General features: G+C 39.7%; 1 protein-coding gene across 1 annotated transcript in view; it reads left to right on the top strand.

The window, feature by feature from the left end:
* tenm2a (teneurin transmembrane protein 2a) overlaps nucleotides 1-19,016 on the top strand; it is a 1,361,633-nt gene that overhangs the window by 107,228 nt on the left and 1,235,389 nt on the right. The gene's annotated exons all lie outside the window — the stretch shown is intronic.

The following is a 19,016-nucleotide window of genomic DNA, read 5'->3' on the forward strand; positions in this document are numbered from 1 at the left end:
GATAGATAGATAGATAGATAGATAGATAGATAGATAGATAGATAGATAGAGGTAGATAGAGAGAGAGAGAGAGAGATGGATGGATGGATGGATGGATGGATGGATGGATGGATGGATGGATGGATGGATGGATGGATGGATGGATAGATAGATAGATAGATAGATAGATAGATAGATAGATAGATAGATAGATAGATAGATAGATGTAGATAGATAGATAGATAGATAGATAGATAGATAGAGGTAGATAGATAGAGGTAGATAGATAGATAGATAGATAGATAGATAGATAGATAGATAGATAGATAGATAGATAGATAGATAGATAGAGAGTGTGCGAGCATGAGTCAAACAAGCTAACCCCCGCCTCTCTACGATGTTCTGATGCTGAGATATAGCTGGTGTTATATCGTTGCTAGGTTAGTCTGTTTTGTTGCTATGGAGTTGATTGACAACTTAGACTGATGATGTATCAAAGCTTCTTGCCAGTATGAACAGTTAAAAACAACCCCCATGTCTCTTTCACACTGCAGCATGACAATATCAGTCTGAACCTCTTTAATGGCAGTCTATGGGACAGTTGCTAGGGCGCAGTATCTGGTTGTTAGGGCGTGGCTAGAAAGTTTAAAGGCCATCAGTGATTGGCTGCTGGCTAGACTGAGTTAAATGAGCTCAGCCATTAGTCTGTAGGACAGTTTGATGCAGAGTTATGAGCTCACAAAGTTTGATCCAATGTAAAGTCAATGAGAGTCTTTTGCAATGGAAGTCTATGGGACGGTTTCTAGGGTCCAAAAGTGGTTGCTAGGGCGTGGCCAGAAAATTTAAAGGTGATCAGTCATTGGCAGTTTGATAGTCTGAGTTAAAAGAGCCCAGTTAGAAGTCTGTGTGACATTCTGATGCGGAGTTATGAGGTCACAAAGTTTGATCCAATGTTACGTCTATGGGATTTTTTCGACGGTCCCGGGACGTTTTTCGGAAAACCGAAAGTCGGATCAGTCGGAAAAGATATAGCAACTCGAGTCAGAATAGTTCGGAGGTCTGACCCGAGTTTGATGGTCATAGCTTGAAAGGCCTAGGACGAGATAGAGTTTAATTTTTAGTCTCAGAAGAAGAATAATAATAATATTAAGTTTAATAGGATAACAGTAGTCTGGCTTGCTACACAAGCCAGCCTAATAATAATAAGTTTAAGTGAGATAACAGTATGTTGGCTTTTCAAGCCACCATAACTAGACAGTAAAGTTCGTCGAGACAAACTTTGAGGCTGGCTTGACAAAGCCTGTTGGTAATAGTTTATTTAGTTTAAAAACAGTTTGAAAAAGTATAAGTAGCATGTTATTAACATGATTCTAGCATAGATTAGCATGTTATTAGCATGAATTAGCATCTTATTAGTACGATTCTAGCATGGATTAGCATGTTATTAGCATGAATTAGCATGATTCTAGCACGATTTAGCATGTTACTACCATGATTCTAGCATGAATTAGCATGTTATTAGCATGATTCTAGCATAAATTAGCATGTTATTAGCAAGATTCTAGTATGAACTAGCATGTCACTAGCATGATTCTAGTATGAATTAGCATGTCACTAGCATGAGTCTAGTATGAATTAGCATGTTACTAGCATGATTCTAGAATAAATTAGCATGTTATTAGCATGATTCTAGCATGAATTAGCATGTTATTAGCATGATTCTAGTATGAATTAGCATGTCACTAGCATGAGTCTAGTATGAATTAGCATGTTACTAGCATGATTCTAGTATAAATTAGCATGTTATTAGCATGATTCTAGCATGAATAAGCATGTTACTAGCATGATTCTAGCATGAATTAGCATGTTACTAGCATGATTCTAGTATGAATTAGCATGATTCTAGTATGAATTAGCATGTTATTAGCATGATTCTAGTATGAGTTAGCATGGTATTAGCATGATTCTAGCATGAGTTAGCATGTTACTAGCTTGATTCTAGCATAAATTAGCATGTTACTAGCATGATTCTAGGATGAACTAGCAAGTTACTAGCATGATTCCAGTATGAATTAGCATGTTATTAGCATGATTCTAGCATGAATTAGCATGTTACTAGCATGATTCCAGTAAGAATTAGCATGTTAATAGCATGAGTCTAGTATGAATTAGCATGTCATTAGGTTGATTCTAGTATGAATTAGCATGTTATTAGCATGATTCTAGCATGAATTAGCATGTTACTAGCATGATTCCAGTATGAATTAGCATGTTATTAGCATGATTCTAGCATGAATTAGCATGTTTCTAGCATGATTCCAGTATGAATTAGCATGTTACTAGCATGATTCTAGCATGAATTAGCATGTTACTAGCACGATTTTAGCATGAATTAGCATGATTCTAGCATGAAGTTAGCATGTTGTTAGTATGATTCTAGCATGAATTAGCATGTTGTTAGCATGATTCTAGCACGAATTAGCATGTGCTAAGGTGTTGCTAGGTGGTTGCTAAGGTGTTGCTAGACGGTTGCTAGGGTGTCCTAAGTGGTTGCTAGGTGGTTGCTAAGGTGTTGCTAGGCGGTTGCTAGGGTGTTCTGAGTGGTTGCTAGGTGGTTGCTAAGGTGTTGCTGGGTGGTTACTAAGGTGTCCTAAGTGGTTGCTAGATGGTTGCTAGGGTATTCTGAGTGGTTGCTAAGGCGTTGCTAGGTGGTTGCTAGGGTGTCCTGAGTGGTTGCTAGGTGGTTGCTAAGATGTTGCTAGGTGGTTGCTAAGGCGTTGCTAGGCAGTTGCTAGGGTGTTATGAGTGGTTGCTAGGTGGTTGCTAAGGTGTTGCTAGGCGGTTGCTAAGGTGTCCCAAGTGGTTGCTAGGTGGTTGCTAGGGTGTTGCTAGGTGGTTGCTAAGGTATTCTGAGTGGTTGCTAAGGCGTTGCTAGGCGGTTGCTAGGGTGTCCTGAGTGGTCGCTAGGCCCTTACTAAGGCATTACTAGGCGTTGCTAGGTGGTTGCTAGGCGGTTGCTAGGGTAATTTGGGTGGTTGCTAGGCAGTTGCTAGGGTACCCTGGTTGGTTACTAGGCAAGCCTCACATACATGCTTGATAAAACATTTATACTTAGTAAGCATTTCTAGCAAGTTACAGTACTTGGCTAGTCAATATTAGCATGTAGCTAATCACTGCTAGCATGTGCAGCATTTAGGAAGTTCCGTTTGCTAGCATGAGTCAAACGAGCCAATCTCCAAGTCTCTACGATGTTCTGATGCTGAGATATAGCTGTTGATGAATGGTTGCTAGGGTACTCTGTTTTGTTGCTATGGGCGAGGTTACAGAGTGCACTTGAATGTGGTTGGCTGTCTAAGTCAAATGAACCAACCCCCATGTCTCTGTGACACTGCTATGCAAAGATATGCATCTTGGCCTATTTTAATGAAAGTCTATGGAATCAATTTGGGGGCGTGGCTTGTGAGCTTCATTATCATATTGAGATGCTCATTGGTTGTCTGAGTCAGATGAGCCATCCCCCAAGTCAATAGGACACTGCTAAGCAAAGATATGCATGTAGGCCAGTTATTAACATGAGTCTAGTATGAATTAGCATGTTACTAGCATGATTCTTGTACAAATTAGCATGTCATTAGCATGTTTCCAGTATGAGTTAGCATGTCATTAGCATGATTAGCATATGAGTAGCATGTTGCTAGCATGATTGGCATGTCATTAGTATGTTAGATTTATAAGCATTTGACAGCACAGCTAATTACAGTCTATAGGACAGTTGCTAGGGTGCAGTATGTGGTAGTTAGGGGTGTGGCTAGAAAGTTAAAAGCTCATCAGTTATTGGTAGTTTGGTAGTCTGAGTTAAATGAGCTCAGCCATTAGTCTCTATGACAGTCTGATGCAGAGTTATGAGCTCACAAAGTTTGATCCCATGTTAAGTCAATGAGAGTCTTTTGTAATGGAAGTCTACGGGACAGTTGCTAGGGTGCAGTATGTGGTAGTTAGGGGTGTGGCTAGAAAGTTAAAAGCTCATCAGTTATTGGCAGTTTGGTATTCGGAGTTAAATGAGCTCAGCCATTAGTCTGTAAGACAGTCTGATTCAGAGTTATGAGCTCACAAAGTTTGATCCCATGTTAAGTCAATGAGAGTCTATTGAATTGAAGTCTATGGGACAGTTACTAGGGTCCAAAAGTGGTTGCTAGGGCGTGGCTAGAAAGTTTAAAGGTGATCAGTCATTGGCAGTTTGATAGTCTGAGTTAAATGAGCCCAGTTAGAAGTCTGTGCAACAGTCTGACGCAGAGTTATGAGGTCACAAAGTTTGATCCAATGTTAAGTCTATGGGATTTTTCCGACAGTCCCGGGACGTTTTTCGGAAAACCGAAAGTCGGATCAGTCGGAAAAGATATAGCATAAAGAGTCAGACCAGTTTGGAGGTCTGGTGTGAGTTTGGTGGTAATAGTTTGAAAGTTCAAGGAGCAGATAGATTTTGAATTTTAGTCTCAGAAGAAGAATAATAAATAAAAATAATAATAATAAGTTTAAATAGCATAACAATAGGTTGGCTTTGACAAGCCAGCCTAATTAACTAGACAGTAAAGTTCGTCGAGACAAACTTTGAGGCTGGCTTGACAAAGCCTGTTGGTAATAGTTTATTTAGTTTAAAAACAGTTTGAAAAAGTATAAGTAGCATGTTATTAGCATGATTCTAGCATAGATTAGCATGTTATTAGCATGAATTAGCATCTTATTAGTACGATTCTAGCATGGATTAGCATGTTATTAGCATGAATTAGCATGATTCTAGCACGATTTAGCATGTTACTAGCATAATTCTAGCATGAATTAGTGTGTTATTAGCATGATTGTAGTAAAATTAGCATGTTACTACCATGATTCTAGCATGAATTAGCATGTTATTAGCATGATTCTAGCATGAATTAGCATGTTATTAGCAAGATTCTAGTATGAACTAGCATGTCACTAGCATGATTCTAGTATGAATTAGCATGTCACTAGCATGAGTCTAGTATGAATTAGCATGTTACTAGCATGATTCTAGTATAAATTAGCATGTTATTAGCATGATTCTAGCATGAATTAGCATGTTATTAGCATGATTCTAGTATGAATTAGCATGTCACTAGCATGAGTCTAGTATGAATTAGCATGTTACTAGCATGATTCTAATCTAAATTAGCATGTTATTAGCATGATTCTAGCATGAATAAGCATGTTACTAGCATGATTCTAGCATGAATTAGCATGTTACTAGCATGATTCTAGTATGAATTAGCATGATTCTAGTGTGAATTAGCATGTTATTAGCATGATTCTAGTATGAGTTAGCATGTTATTAGCATGATTCTAGCATGAGTTAGCATGTTACTAGCATGATTCTAGCATAAATTAGCATGTTACTAGCATGATTCTAGGATGAACTAGCATGTTACTAGCATGATTCCAGTATGAATTAGCATGTTATTAGCATGATTCTAGCATGAATTAGCATGTTACTAGCATGATTCCAGTATGAATTAGCATGTTACTAGCATGAGTCTAGTATGAAATAGCATGTCATTAGGTTGATTCTAGTATGAATTAGCATGTTATTAGCATGATTCTAGCATGAATTAGCATGTTACTAGCATGATTCCAGTATGAATTAGCATGTTATTAGCATGATTCTAGCATGAATTAGCATGTTACTAGCATGATTCCAGTATGAATTAGCATGTTACTAGCACGATTTTAGCATGAATTAGCATGATTCTAGCATGAAGTTAGCATGTTGTTAGCATGATTCTAGCATGAATTAGCATGTTGTTAGCATGATTCTAGCACGAATTAGCAGGTGCTAAGGTGTTGCTAGGTGGTTGCTAAGGTGTTGATAGATTGTTGCTAGGGTGTCCTACGTGGTTGCTAGGTGGTTGCTAAGGTGTTGCTAGGCGGTTGCTAGGGTGTTTTGAGTGGTTGCTAGGTGGTTGCTAAGGTGTTGCTAGGTGGTTGCTAAGGTGTCCTAAGTGGTTGCTAGATGGTTGCTAGGGTATTCTGAGTGGTTGCTAAGGCGTTGCTAGGTGGTTGCTAGGGTGTTCTGAGTGGTTGCTAGGTGGTTGCTAAGGTATTGCTAGGTGGTTGCTAGGGTGTCCTGAGTGGTTGCTAGGTGGTTGCTAAGGCGTTGCTAGGCAGTTGCTAGGGTGTTCTGAGTGGTTGCTAGGTGGTTGCTAAGGTGTTGCTAGGCGGTTGCTAAGGTGTCCCAAGTGGTTGCTAGGTGGTTGCTAAGGTGTTGCTAGGTGGTTGCTAAGGTATTCTGAGTGGTTGCTAAGGCGTTGCTAGGCGGTTGCTAGGGTGTCCTGAGTGGTCGCTAGGCCCTTACTAAGGCATTACTAGGCCGTTGCTAGGTGGTTGCTAGGCGGTTGCTAGGGTAATTTGGGTGGTTGCTAGGCAGTTGCTAGGGTACCCTGGTTGGTTACTAGGCAAGCCTCACATACATGCTTGATAAAACATTTATACTTAGTAAGCATTTCTAGCAAGTTACAGTACTTGGCTAGTCAATATTAGCATGTAGCTAATCACTGCTAGCATGTGTAGCATTTAGGAAGTTCTGTTTGCTAGCATGAGTCAAACGAGCCAATCTCCAAGTCTCTACGATGTTCTGATGCTGAGATATAGCTGTTGATGAATGGTTGCTAGGGTACTCTGTTTTGTTGCTATGGGCGAGGTTACAGAGTGCACTTGAATGTGGTTGGCTGTCTAAGTCAAATAAACCAACCCCCATGTCTCTATGACACTGCTATGCAAAGATATGCATCTTGGCCTATTTTAATGGAAGTCTATGGAATCAATTTGGGGGCGTGGCTTGTGAGCTTCATTATCATATTGAGATGCTCATTGGTTGTCTGAGTCAGATGAGCCATCCCCCAAGTCAATAGGACACTGCTAAGCAAAGATATGCATGTAGGCCAGTTATTACCATGAGTCTAGTATGAATTAGCATGTTACTAGCATGATTCTTGTACAAATTAGCATGTCATTAGCATGTTTCCAGTATGAGTTAGCATGTCATTAGCATGATTAGCATATAAGTAGCATGTTGCTAGCATTATTGGCATGTCATTAGTATGTTAGAATTATAAGCATTTGAAAGCACAGCTAATTACAGTCTATAGGACAGTTGCTAGGGTGCAGTATGTGGTAGTTAGGGGTGTGGCTAGAAAGTTAAAAGGCCATCAGTGATTGGCTGCTGGCTAGACTGAGTTAAATGAGCCCAGCCATTAGTCTCTATGACAGTCTGATGCAGAGTTATGAGCTCACAAAGTTTGATCCCATGTTAAGTCAATGAGAGTCTTTTGTAATGGAAGTCTACGGGACAGTTGCTAGGGTGCAGTATGTGGTAGTTAGGGGTGTGGCTAGAAAGTTAAAAGCTCATCAGTTATTGGCAGTTTGGTAGTCTGAGTTAAATGAGCTCAGCCATTAGTCTCTATGACAGTCTGATGCAGAGTTATGAGCTCACAAAGTTTGATCCCATGTAAAGTCAATGAGAGTCTTTTGTAATGGAAGTCTACGAGACAGTTGCTAGGGTGCAGTATGTGGTAGTTAGGGGTGTGGCTAGAAAGTTAAAAGCTCATCAGTTATTGGCAGTTTGGTAGTCTGAGTTAAATGAGCTCAGCCATTAGTCTGTGGGACAGTCTGATGCAGAGTTATGAGCTCACAAAGTTTGATCCCATGTTAAGTCAATGAGAGTCTTTTGAATGGAAGTCTATGGGACAGTTTCTAGGGTCCAAAAGTGGTTGCTAGGGCGTGGCTAGAAAGTTTAAAGGTGATCAGTCATTGACAGTTTGATAGTCTGAGTTAAATGAGCCCAGTTAGAGTTCTGTGCGACAGTCTGACGCAGAGTTACGAGGTCACAAAGTTTGGTCCAATGTTAAGTCTATGGGATTTTTCCGACAGTCCCGGGACGTTTTTTGGAAAACCGAAAGTCCAATCAGTCTGAGGAGATATAGCATACCGAGTCAGAATAGTTTGGAGGTCTGGTGTGAGTTTGGTGGTAATAGTTCGAAAGTTCAAGGAGGAGATAGATTTTGATTTTTAGAGTCAGAAGAAGAATAATAACTAGACAGTAAAGTTCGTCGAGACAAACTTTGAGGCTGGCTTGACAAAGCCTGTTGGTAATAGTTTGTTTAGTTTAAAAACAGTTTGAAAAAGTATAAGTAGCATGTTATTAGCATGATTCTAGCATGCATTAGCATGTTTCTAGCATGGATTAGCATGTTATTAGCATGAGTGTAGTACAAATTAGCATTTTATTAGCATGAATCTAGTATAAATTAGCATGTTTGAAAAAGTTTTTTCAAAGTTTGAAAAAGTATAAGTAGCATGTTATTAGCATGATTCTAGCATGCATTAGCATGATTCTAGCATGGATTATTATGTTATTAGCATGAGTGTAGTATAAATTAGCATTTTATTAGCATGATTCTAGTATAAATTAGCATGTTATTAGCATGCTTCTAGCATAAATTAGCATGTTACTAGCATGATTCTAGAATAAATTAGCATGTCACTAGCATGATTCTAGTATGAATTAGCATACTGCTAGCATGATTCTAGTATGAATTAGCAGGTTATTAGCATGATTTTAGCATGAATTAGCATGATTCTAGTATGAATTAGCATGTTACTAGAATGATTCTAGCATGAATTAGCATGTTACTCGCATGATTCTAGCATGAATTAGCATGTTATTAGCATGATTATAGTATGAATTAGCATGTTACTAGCATGATTCTAGCGTGAATTAGCATGTTATTAGCATGATTCTGACATTCATTAGCATGTTACTAGCATGATTCTAGTATGAATTAGCATGTTATTAGCATGATTCTAGTATGAATTAGCATGTTACTAGCATGATTCTAGTATGAATTAGCATGTCACATAGCATGCTTAGGTGGTTGCTAGGGTATTCTGAGTGGTTGCTAAGTCGTTGCTAGGCAGTTGCTAGGGTGTCCTGAGTGGTTGCTAGGTGGTTGCTAAGATGTTGCTAGGCGGTTGCTAGGCTGTTGCTAGGTGGTTGCTATGGTGTTCTGAGTGGTTGCTAGGTGGTTGCTAAGGCATTGCTAGGCGGTTGCAAGGGTGTTCTGAGTGGTTGCTAAGATGTTGCTAGGTGGTTGCTAGGGTGTTCTGAGTGGTTGCTAAGGTGTTGCTAGGCGGTTGCTAGGGTGTTCTAAGTGGTTGCTAGGTTGTTGCTAAGGTGTTGCTAGGTGGTTGCTAGGGTGTTCTGAGTGGTTGCTAGGTGGTTGCTAAGGTGTTGCTAGGTGGTTGCTAAGGAGTCCTAAGTGGTTGCTAAGCGGTTGCTAAGGTGTTGCTAGGTGGTTGCTAGGGTATTCTGAGTGGTTGCTAAGGCGTTGCTAGGCGGTTGCTAGGGTGTCCTGAGTGGTTGCTAGGTGGTTGCTAAGGTGTTGCTAGGTGGTTGCTAGGGTGTCCTGAGTGGTTGCTTGGTGGTTGCTAAGGCGTTGCTAGGCAGTTGCTAGGGTGTTCTGACTGGTTGCTAGGTGGTTGCTAAGGTGTTGCTAGGCGGTTGCTAAGGTGTCCCAAGTGGTTGCTGGGTGGTTGCTAAGGTGTTGCTAGGTGGTTGCTAGGGTATTCTGAGTGGTTGCTAAGGCGTTGCTAGGCGGTTGCTAGGGTGTCCTGAGTGGTCGCTAGGCCCTTACTAAGGCATTACTAGGCCGTTGCTAGGTGGTTGCTAGGCGGTTGCTAGGGTAATTTGGGTGGTTGCTAGGCAGTTGCTAGGGTACCCTGGTTGGTTACTAGGCAAGCCTCACATACATGCCTGATAAAACATTTATACTTAGTAAGCATTTCTAGCAAGTTACAGTACTTGGCTAGTCAATATTAGCATGTAGCTAATCACTGCTAGCATGTGTAGCATATAGGAAGTTCCGTTTGCTAGCATGAGTCAAACGAGCCAATCTCCAAGTCTCTACGATGTTCCGATGCTGAGATATAGCTGTTGATGAATGGTTGCTAGGGTACTCTGTTTTGTTGCTATGGGCGAGGTTACAGAGTGCACTTGATTGTGGTTTGCTGTCTAAGTCAAATGAACCAACCCCCATGTCTCTATGACACTGCTATGCAAAGATATGCATCTTGGCCTATTTTAATGGAAGTCTATGGAATCAATTTGGGGGCGTGGCTTGTGAGCTTCATTATCATATTGAGATGCTCATTGGTTGTCTGAGTCAGATGAGCCATCCCCCAAGTCAATAGGACACTGCTAAGCAAAGATATGCATGTAGGCCAGTTATTAACATGAGTCTAGTATGAATTAGCATGTTACTAGCATGATTCTTGAACAAATTAGCATGTCATTAGCATGTTTCCAGTATGAGTTAGCATGTCATTAGCATGATTAGCATATGAGTAGCATGTTGCTAGCATGATTGGCATGTCATTAGTATGTTAGAATTATAAGCATTTGATAGCACAGCTAATTACAGTCTATAGGCCAGTTGCTAGGGTGCAGTATGTGGTAGTTAGGGGTGTGGCTAGAAAGTTAAAAGCTCATCAGTTATTGGTAGTTTGGTAGTCTGAGTTAAATGAGCTCAGCCATTAGTCTGTAGGACAGTCTGATGCAGAGTTATGAGCTCACAAAGTTTGATCCCATGTTAAGTCAATGAGAGTCTTTTGTAATGGAAGTCTACGGGACAGTTGCTAGGGTGCAGTATGTGGTAGTTAGGGGTGTGGCTAGAAAGTTAAAAGCTCATCAGTTATTGGCAGATTGGTAGTTGGAGTTAAATGAGCTCAGCCATTAGTCTGTAGGACAGTCTGATGCAGAGTTATGAGCTCACAAAGTTTGATCCCATGTTAAGTCAATGAGAGTCTTTTGAATTGAAGTCTATGGGACAGTTTCTAGGGTCCAAAATTGGTTGCTAGGGCGTGGCTAGAAAGTTTAAAGGTGATCAGTCATTGGCAGTTTGATAGTCTGAGTTAAATGAGCTCAGTTAGAGTTCTGTGCGACAGTCTGACGCAGAGTTACGAGGTAACAAAGTTTGGTCCAATGTTAAGTCTATGGGATTTTTCCGACAGTCCCGGGACGTTTTTCGGAAAACCGAAAGTTGGATCAGTCCGAGGAGATATGGCATACCGAGTCAGACCAGTTTGGAGGTCTGGTGTGAGTTTGGTGGTCATAGCTTGAAAGTTCAAGGAGTAGATAGAGTTTGAATTTTAGTCTCAGAAGAAGAATAATAATAAAATTAATAATAATAATAAGTTTAAATAGTAGAACAGTAGTCTGGCTTTGACAAGCCAGCCTAATAACTAGACAGTAAAGTTCGTCGAGACAAACTTTGAGGCTGGCTTGACAAAGCCTGTTGGTAATAGTTTATTTAGTTTAAAAATAGTTTGAAAAAGTATAAGTAGCATGTTATTAGCATGATTCTAGCATGAATTAGCATGATTCTAGCATGTATTAGCATGTTATTAGCATGAGTGTAGTACAAATTAGCATGTTATTAGCATGATTCTAGTATGAATTAGCATGTTATTAGCATGATTCTAGCATGAATAAGCATGTTACTAGCATGATTCTAGAATAAATTAGCATGTCACTAGCATGATTCTAGTATGAATTAGCATGCTACTAGCATAATTCTAGCATGAATTAGCATGTTACTAGTATGATTCTAGCATGAATTAGCATGTTATTAGCATGATTATAGTATGAATTAACATGTTACAAGCATGATTCTAGTATGAATTAGCCTGTTACTAGCATGATTCTAGTATGAATTAGCATGTTATTAGCATGATTCTAGTATGAATTAGCATGTTACTAGCATGATTCTAGTAAAATTTAGCATGTTACTAGCATGATTCTAGCTTGAATTAACATGTTACTAGCATGATTCTAGCATGAATTAGCATGTTATTAGCAAGATTCTATTATAAATTAGCATGTTATGAGCATGATTGTAGTATGAATTAGCATGTTACTAGAATGATTCTAGTATGAATTAGCATGTCACATAGCATAATTAGGTGGTTGCTAGGGTATTCTGATTGGTTACTAAGTCGTTGCTAGGCAGTTGCTGGGGTGTCCTGAGTGGTTGCTAGGTGGTTGCTAAGGTGTTGCTAGGCGGTTGCTAGGGTGTTCTGAGTGGTTGCTAGGTGGTTGCTAAGGTGTTGCTAGGTGGTTGCTAAGGTGTCCTAAGTGGTTGCTAAGTAGTTGCCAGGGTATTCTGAGTGGTTGCTAAGGCGTTGCTAGGGGGTTGCTAGGGTGTCCTGAGTGGTTGCTAGGTGGTTGCTAAGGCATCGCTAGGTGGTTGCTAGGGTGTCCTGAGTGGTTGCTAGGTGGTTGCTAAGGCGTTGCTAGGCAGTTGCTAGGGTGTTCTGAGTGGTTGCTAGGTGGTTGCTAAGGTGTTGCTAGGCGGTTGCTAAGGTGTCCCAAGTGGTTGCTAGGTGGTTGCTAAGGTGTTGCTAGGTGGTTGCTAAGGTATTCTAATTGGTTGCTAAGGCATTGCTAGGCGGTTGCTAGGGTGTCCTGAGTGGTCGCTAGGCCCTTACTAAGGCATTACTAGGCCGTTGCTAGGCGGTTGCTAGGGTAATTTGGGTGGTTGCTAGGCAGTTGCTAGGGTACCCTGGGTGGTTACTAGGCAAGCCTCACATACATGCTTGATAAAACATTTAAACTAAGTAAGCATGTCTAGCAAGTTACAGTACTTGGCTAGTCAATATTAGCATGTAGCTAATCACTGCTAGCATGTGTAGCATATAGGAAGTTCCGTTTGCTAGCATGAGTCAAACGAGCCAATCTCCAAGTCTCTACGATGTTCGGATGCTGAGATATAGCTGTTGATGAATGGTTGCTAGGGTACTTTGTTTTGTTGCTATGGGCGAGGTTACAAAGTGCACTTGAATGTGGTTGGCTGTCTAAGTCAAATGAACCAACCCCCATGTCTCTATGACACTGCTATGCAAAGATATGCATCTTGGCCTATTTTAATGGAAGTCTATGGAATCAATTTGGGGGCGTGGCTTGTGAGCTTCATTATCATATTGAGATGCTCATTGGTTGTCTGAGTCAGATGAACCATCCCCCAAGTCAATAGGACAATGCTAAGCAAAGATATGCATGTAGGCCAGTTATTAACATCAGTCTAGTATGAATTAGCATGTTACTAGCATGATTCTAGTACAAATTAGCATGTCATTAGCATGTTTCCAGTATGAGTTAGCATGTCATTAGCATGATTAGCATATGAGTAGCATGTTGCTAGCATGATTGGCATGTCATTAGCATGTTAGAATTATAAGCATTTGATAGCACAGCTAATTACTGTCTATAGGACAGTTGCTAGGGTGCAGTATGTGGTAGTTAGGGGTGTGGCTAGAAAGTTAAAAGGCCATCAGTGATTGGCTGCTGGCTAGACTGAGTTAAATGAGCTCAGCCATTAGTCTCTATGACAGTCTGATGCTGAGTTATGAGCTCACAAAGTTTGATCCCATGTAAAGTCAATAAGAGTCTTTTGTAATAGAAGTCTACGGGACAGTTGCTAGGGTGCAGTATGTGGTAGTTAGGGGTGTGGCTAGAAAGTTAAAACCTCATCAGTTATTGGCAGATTGGTAGTCGGAGTTAAATGAGCTCAGCCATAAGTCTGTAGGACAGTCTGATTCAGAGTTATGAGCTCACAAAGTTTGATCCCATGTTAAGTCAATGAGAGTCTTTTGTAATGGAAGTCTACGGGACAGTTGCTAGGGTGCAGTATGTGGTAGTTAGGGGTGTGGCTACAAAGTTAAAAGCTCATCAGTTATTGGCAGATTGGTAGTCAGAGTTAAATGAGCTCAGCCATTAGTCTGTAGGATAGTCTGTTTCAGAGTTATTAGCTCACAAAGTTTGATCCCATGTAAAGTCAATGAGAGTCTTTGTAATGGAAGTCTATGGGACAGTTGCTAGGGTGCAGTATGTGGTAGTTTGGGGTGTGGCTAGAAAGTTAAAAGCTCATCAGTTATTGGCAGTTTGGTATTCGGAGTTAAATGAGCTCAGCCATTAGTCTGTAGGATAGTCTGATTCATAGTTATGAGCTCACAAAGTTTGATCCCATGTTAAGTCAATGAGAGTCTATTGAATGGAAGTCTATGGGACAGTTACTAGGGTCCAAAAGTTGTTGCTAGGGCGTGGCTAGAAAGTTTAAAGGTGATCAGTCATTGGCAGTTTGATAGTCTGAGTTAAATGAGCCCAGTTAGAAGTCTGTGCAACAGTCTGACGCAGAGTTATAAGGGCACAAAGTTTGATCCAATGTTAAGTCTATGGGATTTTTCCGACAGTCCCGGGACGTTTTTCGGAAAACCGAAAGTCGGATCAGTCGGAAAAGATATAGCATAAAGAGTCAGACCAGTTTGGAGGTCTGGTGTGAGTTTGGTGGTAATAGTTTGAAAGTTCAAGGAGCAGATAGATTTTGAATTTTAGTCTCAGAAGAAGAATAAATAAAAATAATAATAAGTTTAAATAGGATAACAGTAGGTTGGCTTTGACAAGCCAGCCTAACTAGACAGTAAAGTTCGTCGAGACAAACTTTGAGGCTGGCTTGACAAAGCCTGTTGGTAATAGTTTATTTAGTTTAAAAACAGTTTGAAAAAGTATAAGTAGCATGTTATTAGCATGATTCTAGCATATATTAGCATGTTATTAGCATGAATTAGCATCTTATTAGTACGATTCTGACACGGATTAGCATGAATTAGCATGATTCTAGCACGATTTAGCATGTTACTAGCATAATTCTAGCATGAATTAGTGTTATTAGCATGATTGTAGTAAAATTAGCATGAATTAGCATGTTGTTAGCATGTTTCTAGCATGAATTAGCATGTTACTAGCATGATTCTAGCATGAATTAGCATGCTATTAGCATGATTCTAGCATGAATTAGCATGTTATTAGCAAGATTCTTGTATGAATTAGCATGTCACTAGCATGATTCTAGTATGAATTAGCATGTTACTACCATGATTCTAGTATAAATTAGCATGTTATTAGCATGATTCTAGCATGAATTAGCATGTTACTAGCATGAATCTAGCATGAATTAGCATGATACTAGCATGATTCTAGTATGAATAAGCATGATTCTAGTATGAATTAGCATGTTATTAGCATGATTCTAGTATGAGTTAGCATGTTATTAGCATGATTCTAGCATGAATTAGCATGTTACTAGCATGATTCTAGCATAAATTAGCATGTTACTAGCATGATTCTAGGATGAACTAGCATGATTCTAGTATGAATTAGCATGTTATTAGCATGATTCTAGCATGAATTAGCATGATTCTAGTATGAATTAGCATGATTCTAGAATGAATTAGCATGTTATTAGCATGATTCTAGTATGAGTTAGCATGTTATTAGCATGATTCTAGCATGAATTAGCATGTTATTAGCATGATTCTAGCATGAATTAGCATGATACTAGCATGATTCTAGTATGAATTAGCATGATTCTAGTATGAATTAGCATGTTATTAGCATGATTCTAGTATGAGTTAGCATGTTATTAGCATGATTCTAGTATGAATTAGCATGTTATTAGCATGATTCTAGCATGAATTAGCATGATACTAGCATGATTCTAGTATGAATTAGCATGATTCTAGTATGAATTAGCATGTTATTAGCATGATTCTAGTATGAGTTAGCATGTTATTAGCATGATTCTAGCATGAATTAGCATGTTACTAGCATGATTCTAGCATAAATTAGCATGTTACTAGCATGATTCTAGGATGAACTAGCATGATTCTAGTATGAATTAGCATGTTATTAGCATGATTCTAGCATGAATTAGCATGTTACTAGCATGATTCCAGTATGAATTAGCATGTTATTAGCATGATTCTAACATGAATTAACATGTTACTAGCATGATTCCAGTATGAATTAGCATGGTACTAGCATGATTCTAGCATGAATTAGCATGTTACTTGCATGATTCCAGTATGAATTAGCATGTTATTAGCATGATTCTAGCATGAATTAGCATGTGACTAGCATGATTCCAGAATGAATTAGCATGTTACTAGCATGATTCTAGTATGAATTAGCATGTTATTAGCATGAGTCTAGTATGAATTAGCATGTCATTAGCATGATTCTAGTATGAATTAGCATGTTACTGGCATGATTCTAGCATGGATTAGCATGTTACTAGCATGAATTAGCATGTTATTAGTATGATTCTAGCATGGATTAACATGTTATTAGCATGATTTAGCATGATTCTAGCACTAATTAGCATGTTACTAGCCAGATTGTAGCATGAAGTAGTGTTATTAACATGATTGTAGTAAAATTAGCATGAATTAGCATGTTTTTAGCATGATTCTAGTATGAGTTAGCATGTTACTAGCATGATTCTAGCATGAATTAGCATGTTACTAGCATGATTCTAGCATTAGTTAGCATGTTCTTAGCATGATTCTAGTACAAATTAGCATGTCATTAGCATGTTTCCAGTATGAGTTAGCATGTCATTAGCATGATTAGCATATGAGTAGCATGTTGCTAGCATGATTGACAATTCATTAGCATGTTAGAATTATTAGCATTTTATTGCACAGCTAATTACAGTCTATGGGACAGTTGCTAGGTTGCAGTATGTGGTAGTTAGGGGTGTGGCTAGAAAGTTAAAAGGCCATCAGTGATTGGCTGCTGGCTAGACTGAGTTAAATGAGCTCAGCTATTAGTCTGTAGGACAGTCTGACGGAGAGTTATGAACTTACAAAGCTTGATCCCATGTTAAGTCAATGAGAGTCTTTTGAATGGAAGTCTATGGGACAGTTGCTAGGGTGCAGTATGTGGTAGTTAGGGGTGTGGCTAGAAAGTTAAAAGCTCATCAGTTATTGGTAGTTTGGTAGTCGGAGTTAAATGAGCTCAGCCATTAGTCTGTAGGACAGTCTGATTCAGAGTTATGAGCTCACAAAGTTTGATCCCATGTTAAGTCAATGAGAGTCTCTTGAATGGAAGTCTATGGGACAGTTACTAGGGTCCAAAAGTGGTTGCTAGGGCGTGGCTAGAAAGTTTAAAGGTGATCAGTCATTGGCAGTTTGATAGTCTGAGTTAAATGAGCCCAGTTAGAAGTCTGTGCAACAGTCTGACGCAGAGTTATGAGGTCACAAAGTTTGATCCAATGTTAAGTCTATGGGATTTTTCCGACAGTCCCGGGACGTTTTTCGGAAAACCGAAAGTCAGATCAGTCGGAAAAGATATAGCATAAAGAGTCAGACCAGTTTGGAGGTCTGGTGTGAGTTTGGTGGTAATAGTTTGAAAGTTCAAGGAGCAGATAGATTTTGAAGTTTAGTCTCAGAAGAAGAATAAATAAAAACTAGACAGTAAAGTTCGTCGAGACAAACTTTGAGGCTGGCTTGACAAAGCCTGTTGGTAATAGTTTGTTTAGTTTAAAAACAGTTTGAAAAAGTATAAGTAGCATGTTATTAGCATGATTCTAGCATGCATTAGCATGTTTCTAGCATGGATTAGCATGTTATTAGCATGAGTGTAGTACAAATTAGCATTTTATTAGCATGAATCTAGTATAAATTAGCATGTTTGAAAAAGTTTTTTCAAAGTTTGAAAAAGTATAAGTAGCATGTTATTAGCATGATTCTAGCATGCATTAGCATGATTCTAGCATGGATTATTATGTTATTAGCATGAGTGTAGTATAAATTAGCATTTTATTAGCATGATTCTAGTATAAATTAGCATGTTATTAGCATGCTTCTAGCATAAATTAGCATGTTACTAGCATGATTCTAGAATAAATTAGCATGTCACTAGCATGATTCTAGTATGAATTAGCATACTGCTAGCATGATTCTAGTATGAATTAGCAGGTTATTAGCATGATTTTAGCATGAATTAGCATGATTCTAGTATGAATTAGCATGTTACTAGAATGATTCTAGCATGAATTAGCATGTTACTCGCATGATTCTAGCATGAATTAGCATGTTATTAGCATGATTATAGTATGAATTAGCATGTTACTAGCATGATTCTAGCGTGAATTAGCATGTTATTAGCATGATTCTGACATTCATTAGCATGTTACTAGCATGATTCTAGTATGAATTAGCATGTTATTAGCATGATTCTAGTATGAATTAGCATGTTACTAGCATGATTCTAGTATGAATTAGCATGTCACATAGCATGCTTAGGTGGTTGCTAGGGTATTCTGAGTGGTTGCTAAGTCGTTGCTAGGCAGTTGCTAGGGTGTCCTGAGTGGTTGCTAGGTGGTTGCTAAGATGTTGCTAGGCGGTTGCTAGGCTGTTGCTAGGTGGTTGCTATGGTGTTCTGAGTGGTTGCTAGGTGGTTGCTAAGGCATTGCTAGGCGGTTGCAAGGGTGTTCTGAGTGGTTGCTAAGATGTTGCTAGGTGGTTGCTAGGGTGTTCTGAGTGGTTGCTAAGGTGTTGCTAGGCGGTTGCTAGGGTGTTCTAAGTGGTTGCTAGGTTGTTGCTAAGGTGTTGCTAGGTGGTTGCTAGGGTGTTCTGAGTGGTTGCTAGGTGGTTGCTAAGGTGTTGCTAGGTGGTTGCTAAGGAGTCCTAAGTGGTTGCTAAGCGGTTGCTAAGGTGTTGCTAGGTGGTTGCTAGGGTATTCTGAGTGGTTGCTAAGGCGTTGCTAGGCGGTTGCTAGGGTGTCCTGAGTGGTTGCTAGGTGGTTGCTAAGGTGTTGCTAGGTGGTTGCTAGGGTGTCCTGAGTGGTTGCTTGGTGGTTGCTAAGGCGTTGCTAGGCAGTTGCTAGGGTGTTCTGACTGGTTGCTAGGTGGTTGCTAAGGTGTTGCTAGGCGGTTGCTAAGGTGTCCCAAGTGGTTGCTGGGTGGTTGCTAAGGTGTTGCTAGGTGGTTGCTAGGGTATTCTGAGTGGTTGCTAAGGCGTTGCTAGGCGGTTGCTAGGGTGTCCTGAGTGGTCGCTAGGCCCTTACTAAGGCATTACTAGGCCGTTGCTAGGTGGTTGCTAGGCGGTTGCTAGGGTAATTTGGGTGGTTG

Source organism: Danio rerio, chromosome 14, assembly GCF_049306965.1.
Source record: "Danio rerio strain Tuebingen ecotype United States chromosome 14, GRCz12tu, whole genome shotgun sequence".
NCBI lineage: Eukaryota > Metazoa > Chordata > Actinopteri > Cypriniformes > Danionidae > Danio > Danio rerio.